The following is an 8,572-nucleotide window of genomic DNA, read 5'->3' on the forward strand; positions in this document are numbered from 1 at the left end:
ACCAAAGTGCTTCCTTCCCCAGGGGGTCATTACTGTGCTCCTGACTTCATATTGGTACTTAACATTACCAATAAAGGGGGATCCAGTGTCATTAAACGGCACCGCTGATTCTTAACTGTTTCTGAGCCGAGGGGGCTGCCGACGGACTTGAATCAGAGGAGGTTAATCCAGGATACACAACACACATTTTGGTAGAAATACTTGATCTTATTTTACAGCTTATAGAAGATTAACACGTGAAGATATTCAGCGGGCTGCTCTCTCTTTTCTCCTCTTATCTCCCGTCCTGCCCACTGATCAAAATGAAGAAACCTTTCTGACAGCTTCCTCAAAGTTTCAGCCTTTCAATATGTATCACTTTGGCTTGATTTGCATCGCTTTTAGACTAACACCTGACCACGTTTGCCTTCTGGGTTCAAGAGCGTGACTTATTGGTGTTGTCTCTTAGCTGTTGTTACATGTCACACCAGACAGTCAGTTGGGTTTTGCAACTGCCAAGATGTAATCTCTCTCTCTCTCTCTCTCTCTCTCTCTCTCTCTCTCCAGTATGTTCAGTTCGAAACCGTACTTCAAATTGTTGGCAACTTTCTCCCAATTCATTGTTGCCTCAATATGTCCTGCACTTTTTCTCCTTCTTTTTTTTTGTTTAAATAATATATACACTTGTTTATTCATAAAATAAAATCCACAGAAGACAGGTTTCACTTGTATTTATACAACAGCTCATTTTATAAAGGGTACGGTTTCTTTCATCAGAAATTCCTATTTGACATCAAACAAGAGGCAGAGGTGGGTGCTGCGGTCAAATGCTGCCTGTGTGTGTTATGTAAATATGCATTCAAGCTTTCCAGGAATATGTGTGATAAGCTCTCTGCTGCCGCTGCTGCTGCTCATTGAGGAGCACTGACTGCATGATTAATCTGCCCCCCCTCCCATGATCAAAGCATGGAAACACTCATTGAAGCTAATTGGAAAAACTCCCATCCACAGTAATACAAAGTTCTCTCCACGAAGAGAAATTTAAAATGGAAAATATTAAATATGCATAGATATGTAATACAAAGTGAAAAATAAAATGAACTGGAAGAGTGGAGTGCAGATCTCCACCAGGTGTGTCTGGGGTCATGTGGGTGGGGAACGGGGAGTGCAGGGCAAGCTGTGTGTCCAGTTTGTTTGCACGAGAGCAGTGGGATGAAGCAGAGACACAGAGATTCCAGAACATCAGCAATGCAAAACATCAATTTCAAAGTGAGAAGTCCAACAAAAGAACCCACCAACACTAACGTGACCACCACACACATTGTCTATACAACGGAAACAAGCAATCAAACTGAAGCATGATCAGCTGCGGCCCCTTGCGGCTGGTTAAGAGGAGTGAGGAGTCAGCAGTCAATGGCGATATAAAACAGAGCAGTCGATAAAACTATTAATCACCACAACCATGAGAGGTCCTTAAATGTGCGCCAAAAATATTGTGTCCAGTAGTATCTGAGATAATCTGCAGACAGACACACACACACGGCCAAAGGCAATGATCCACTCCAGTTGGGTCCCTTCAAAGTAAAACTATATTTTTCATGAGTACAGAAAACACCGAGAGGTTGATTTATGGAGCTATCTGCACTAATTCAAAAGCACAATATCTGTCACTGTCAAATGAAAGTGTTTCACATATCCATGACATTGTTGATGCTGCGCAGATCCACATTCAGAGCCTGATTGATACCTTGTTTGTGCAGTAAAGTATGCTAAACCCTGCTCTTGTGGCTTTGTGCTCAGTCCCCCTGTAGCAAAATGTCAGAGCAGGCTGGCACACGCTCAACAAAAAGATACAATATTGCAGTTTATTATAGCCGGAGATAAAACCTTCTCTGAGGCGCCTCGCCCAATAAAACAACAAGAAATAAAACAGCTCAAGTGTACTCATTCAACATCGTTGTTGACATGACAGCTTATTCTTCTGGCAAGCGAGTGAAAAGGGCCTGTTACATGCTTCTCTGACACTTTTCATTATCACCTGCACAAAAGCAACAGTGAAAGGCAAGGAGGAGGAGGAGGAGGCGGAGGAGGAGGAGGGTGAACCTGACAGTATCCCCACGCTCATTCATCATAGCTGAAGGTATCTGCATCATGCATTAGAGTCAATAAAGCCTGGTGAAACTGGAGCTGATTTCTTGCTAAATTCCACCATTAGTCACAGGCCCATGTTTCAGGATTAGCCAATCCTAAAAGGGGTAATTGTTGCACGGGGGGACATTTAAGGCTTCCTGAAGCTGAGAGCACTCAACTTTTTAAAAGTGTTTGTTTAGGTCTAATTTTTTTTAAAAAAAAGTGGTGTTATTCTTTAGGATTGACTGGCTGTAAAATTCCTGAGTTTGTGGCCCTTTGAGGTTTTGAGTGATCTTTCTGCAGAACACAAAAGAGAGGCACCCCGATGGAAAGGTTACTGTATGTTTGGAAAAGTCTAATGGTTACCTTCCAGAAGTATTCAATTGTTGCATGTATGCTCGTGCTTTTCTCCCTCAGCAGCGCTTAGCGTGGCACGATCACGTTTCTTTACCGAGGTGAGGCGTGCAGAAGACAATATGACGCCGCAGAGCCACTTAAGATCCCCGCTGATATTTGATAGAAGCCTTAATCGTTATTTTGGGGCAAAGCGGGACAATGGCGCCTGCAGGAGCACCGTCAGATTGAGTTCCTTTTTTTTCCCATTAAAACTCAAATATGTGTCATGCATGTTAAATCGTTTGCAATTGAGGGAAATTTTCAGCACTGAGCCATTATTTGCAACTTAATCCTGTTTGATTTCTCTCTGCAGTGAAAGGAAATAGTTCCCATTGAGCTCTGTGAGACAAGTAAACCATAACATTTGGTCAGTCTCTGTGGTGTGGTTCCAGGCAAAAGCAAAATATTCCGTTCAGAACAGGCTTCCACAGGCTCACGGTGCACACTGAACTCCTGCTGAACTGGTTGTTAATGATTATAACCCTGATATATGCGGGTATATATTGTAAATGAGGGCACACTTAGGAAACCACAGGGGCCTTGTTATGCTTTTGCTATTTTCTTACAGCTTAAGGAGGTCCACCTGTTCCCCATTAAGTCACACCACGTTAATGTTAACCCAGAATATTTTAAAAGTAACATGAAAAAATGCAAAATCAGTGCTGTCAGCGAGTCTGCTCCAATTGTTATCGCTTAAAGGTTCCAACAAAGAGAGATGAAAACATGAAGCTTCTCCTCCTTTACACATTCGAAATGCTGTTTAGGACGTCATCCACTCGCAGAATTACAAAGATGTGTTTTGATATGTAACTAATTTCAACACATTTGTAGCTTTTTGATTCATGCATGTGAAGATCAGGTGATAAAAGACAGCAGCTCCATAGAAAGTCAAAGAAGAGGTGGAACGTGAAAACAATTTTCAGTGCTTTGGCTCTGAAACGGGGGGTTTCAGGATGTGTCATGTCGCTGCAGTAAGTGAACACCTTTCAACGCAGCTGAAAGGAGAAAATATGAAAACGAAAAACATCGTGTTCACGCTCACTTAGAGCTGTATTGAGCATCTGGTGAGCACTTCCCTGCAGTATAGCCTGCATTCGCTTGTTTGTGTTTTAACGGAAAAGCAGTTTTGTGCAACAATCAAACTTTTTAATTCTTAAAAAAAGATACACCTAAAAATGTGTGTTTGTAACCAACAGGAATGGTGTAACACTCAGGACAAATTGTCTGTCATGCTTTGCTAAAGTTGCAGGAACTGGACTTGTTTTGAAATATGAAATTCACTTCACATTGTGCTCATGGTGCCAAAGACTTTTCATGTATTTGTATTGGAAGGAACATATTTTCCATTAAGCTGAAATACTTCAACTTGATTTGGACATGACGAGCCAAAAACCAGTCAGGTGCCATTATTACTGTCATTACTGGATTTTAATACAGCGGTTTGGCAATATTATATCAACACTTCATAAAAAGGACTTATGGGCATTTGGTGTAACTCATGAAATGCTGCTGCAAAAGACAGTCACATTCACTAGCATGTCAGTCAGCATCCTTTTTCAAAGCACTTCATACTGTCTGTCAGTCTCAGCTGATATAGTTCCTCTTTTACAAAGTATTTTATCTGGGTTTGTTGGCATGACTCAGAAAATAATTTAGCAGCTCTCTCAGCGGTGCACCTGCAGTTTGGAAACAGAAGATTTGGCATTTTGGAACTTGGTTTGTGCACTTTGTTGCATTGAAAATCCTTCTATTTTGAATCAACCTCAATTTCAATTTCTCAACTGTGAATTTTTGATTCCCCCATTACTACCTTTGATATTTATGAAAGTATCATTGTAGCAGAAAAAGCAGACGGCGGGAGTTGTAATTGTAGACAATAGCTGCACTTGTATTTAATTAAATTTGAAGAGAAAAACACACTTAGTAGTTATAAACTTGTAAATTATTATTTTTTACTTTTTGCAGTGAATATGAAAATTAGTATATGAACTCAAGCAATGAGATTTGCTCATTTTCTGAAAAATACATTTTTTTTCTTGAATATTTTTGTAGCACAAACACAAGTTAAGCCTGGCTCTGCAGGTGAGATATGTGGTGAAAAAATGAATGAAAATGATGAAAAGGGAGCATCGAGACTCGTAGTGGCAGAAAAATATCCAAGAAAAACAAATGTATTTGTGTGAGGAAAAAATTTCTACAAATATTATAAATTTTGCCTGGGGCTTCATATTTGTTGATACAGGTGTGTCAGTGTGTTTTGGCCCAGATTCACTGAAGCAGCTGGAGCAAAGACTGTGTGTGTGTGAATTTCTTAACTTGGGATTTGTAGTACAGGACTTGATTCCCAGGGAACTGTCTGTGTGAGAGGGTTTGGTTATATATGGTTGCCAAGTTTGGATCAAACTTGGGGGCTCTGGTAAGAAGTCACTCAGGCCAGCTTTGGACCGGTGTATGAGTTTATTCTACATAAGTTTGGCATGAGTCTGGCAGCCATGCAGTGATACCAGATTTAGGTCATTATCTAACCATGTTTGACAACCTTACCAATGAAACTGAATTTAAACAGCTTCTCTGCCGTGTTAGACAGTCTAACTGCCAGCAGGCCACTGTGTTTCAGTGACAGTGTTCACACATTTCACCCTCTTCATCAACAGGTTCCTACTGGTCACATAATTATTCCCTCATCACTGCTTTGACTGCAACATGAATTCCTCTTGATGCAGTTGGGTCTGCTGCACTCTGGCTCAGAGCCAGCCCTGTCTACATTTCACTGATGGACTTGCACAGCAATTTGCCTGAACAAACTTATCCCAGCTGTACGGCTAAACCTCTGGAAAACTCATCGCTGTGACAATTTCAGGCATGTTTGGCTTTTCAGATGGATATTCAGAGATGTTTCTTCCTGTAACTTGTGTTATTTGAGTCAGAATAAAAATAGAAGCAGACTGATTGATGTCAGCACACCTCTCAAAGATGGCATTCAGCTCATGTGTGAGCTTCTTCTTTTCAGACAAGCAGCACTGAGTTCAGCGGAAACCTGTCAGGAGATGAATAGCAGGGTAATACAGGATTTGAATGAATTACAAATGTCACCGTCATAAATAACGTTTCCACAACACAGAACAGACGGTTTGCTCTTGAGAGTTTTTTGAGAGATGATGTTGTGGCTCGCTACATGTCTACGACCCTGATTCCAAACAGCTGGGACACTGTCTAAAACAGAAATAAAACAGAATGTGATGATCTGATCATCCTTTCTGACATAAACTCAATGGAAATCAGCACAAAGACAATAGATTTAATGTTTTATCTCATCAACTTCTTTGATTTTTGTAAATATATCTTTATTCTGAATTTGATGCCATACATTCCACAGGTAAAAAGGTTCATTGGTAACAGGTGATACTATCATGATTGGGTATGAAAGGGGCATCCTGGAAAGACTCAGTCGTTCACAAGCAAGGATGGAGTGAGGTTCACCACTTTGTGAGCACATGATTGTATAAAGGATGTTACTACATACTATGAGTTAACATAGTTTGTTTGCAGATGGTAACATTCTGTTTTTATTTTCGTTGACGCAGCATGCTAACTTTTTTGGAATCGGGGTTGTATTTATAAAACATTTCTGATGGACAATATTTGTCACAAAGATCTGGACAAATCAGATCATAAATATCCACTTTTTGAATAATATTTACTCCTCTACTTCCTCAGGACTCTGAGCACTAACTGCATCGCGGGAAAACCTTATACACAAGGAACAGAGAACAATGAAGACAGAGAACATGAATGGATCCCAGGATGGGTTTCATAAGTACTTGACTGTGTTCTGGATTGTAACACTGAATGTAAGCTGACTGTCTCTGACCCAAACACGGCTGCATGATTCCCCTCAAACTTTATTTATAGTTGTGCATTAAGGGGTCATGGTGTAGCTACAGGGCGTATGCACTAAACCACTGCAGACACAGTAGCTGACCCATGCACCTCCTCTCCTCCTCAAAAATGTTTATGTTGTCTTGTACAAGCTGATGATACATACAGAGAGTGATTACAACATGAGACAGGTTGAAAAAGTCTTAGCTGTTTCCTCCTTTTCTCAAACAATTGTATCGTATCAATATTATTTTGTATCACACACCATAAAGGGCTATGAACATTTTTTTAATAAAGCCATAAATACAGCTGCAGATTGTTTTCTTATCCCATTAAAACAACTATTCTACCACATCTTCTTTATTGTGGTTTTCTGTACTGACGATAGTTAAATGGCAGCATGGTGGTGCAGCAGGTAGTGCGCGTGCCTCACAGCAAGAAGGTCAAAGAAGTTTGCATGTTCTTCCCGTGCATGCATGGGTTCTCTCCGGGTACTCCGGCTTCCTCCCACAGACCAAAAACATTCTCATTAGGTTAATTGGTGACTCTAAATTGTCCTTAGGTGTGAGTGTGAGCGTGAATGGTTGTATGTCTCTATATTTTGCTCTGCGATCGACTGGTGACTGGTTCAGGGTGTACCCCGCCTCTCGCCCGTTGACAGCTGGGATAGGCTCCAGCCCCCCCGCAACCCCGGAAAGGGATAGTCGGTTATAGACAATGGATGGATGGATGGATGTACAATAGTTAAAGTCCATCCTTTATTTTTGATTTTTATGTAATTGTCCATTCTCTGTTTGTCATCGCTGTAAACCATTTCTGATATGGATCGTCACTTGTGTCCTTTTTAAATTTAGTTTTGCAACCAACAACTCTATTGGAGGAAGAAATACTTTACTGAAGTAAAAGTAATGATAAATTAGAATTTTAAAAGTCCTCAGAAGGAATTGTGAGAGTTTGTATATCATATTTTATGAAGGTATCATACTGTGTAATATGTATATGAAATTTTAAAGGCTCTGTTTGATTGACAGCTCCCTCACTCTTCTGTTAATTTTATCATACCTGTTGGCGCCTGACTAATCAGCCCAGGTAATTAAAATCACCCACGTGCAGAGCCTTTCATTTGCTGGGAACTAAAGCAGTCGAATAGATGTAATGTAATGAAAAGATTAATCTTTCACTGTGAGATGATGTGGAGTTCAAGTGTAGTGTCGACAATAGCACAGATACGAACAGAGACAGTGTCTTTCCACATATGGCAATCAAAGCAAAATGTATCAGCTCACACTTGGACAGGTTACACAGAAGACGATGTTTGGATATGAACCAATCACTGAACATCATTAACTTCTGTGAACGTTCCCCCTGCTTAATGCCATAACAAAACCCGAGTCTGACAAATATGACAGGTCGATCTGTTTGTGAACGACAACAAGTCATCACAAGATTCCTGTCCAGGGTGAAAAAGTTACATACACATCTGCGCCAAAAGAGAGGAGGGAAAATGCCTTTTGAATGCATGGCGGAGGCCTTTAACTGCAGCCTGGAGAATGGTGGGGGGATTTGTATTGTGAAAGGCCTGAGAGGAGAGAGGTGGGGCACTTTGACAAGCTCTTTGTGAGAGGAGGAATCACATATTAATTGCAGCAGAGGACTGCTGCCATCGCTGTCAATGGGCTTTAGTCTGCAGTTCCAGGTGAAATACCACAGGCTTGAATTCAACAACTAAATACTTATCTCACGTATTGTTCCCTTAAAGTGAGCGCTGAGTCTTGAGTGAAAAGATGAAGGCTGATGTATCTGAAGGCAGTGCCTGATCCCATTTGTAAAAACACGTCTGTCGTTACCTCAGTGCTGGGTTAAGCCTCGAAACCTGTCAAATAGCAAAGGGTTGACAAAACATACATCATCTTCTCACACACTGTTAACTCCGATGAGAATGATCTGCATTACAGCAAGTGATGACCTGTATAAATGCCTAATACTAATACGCAAGATAATGGAAGTGTGTAAGTTTAAGAATCACCACAGTGCCACTTTTTTGTTCCTTTCGGTTCACTTCGTAATCCACATCAGTTTTCAGGAATGAATAATAAAAACAAAGAAGAGATACAAACAAAATGGGATAAAATCATTTCAAAAAGCTGATACAATCAAAAAAAAAAATGTTGCAGTGCAACGACTGCAA

This window comes from Chaetodon trifascialis, chromosome 6 (genome assembly GCF_039877785.1).
Source record: "Chaetodon trifascialis isolate fChaTrf1 chromosome 6, fChaTrf1.hap1, whole genome shotgun sequence".
In the NCBI taxonomy this organism is placed as follows: domain Eukaryota; kingdom Metazoa; phylum Chordata; class Actinopteri; order Chaetodontiformes; family Chaetodontidae; genus Chaetodon; species Chaetodon trifascialis.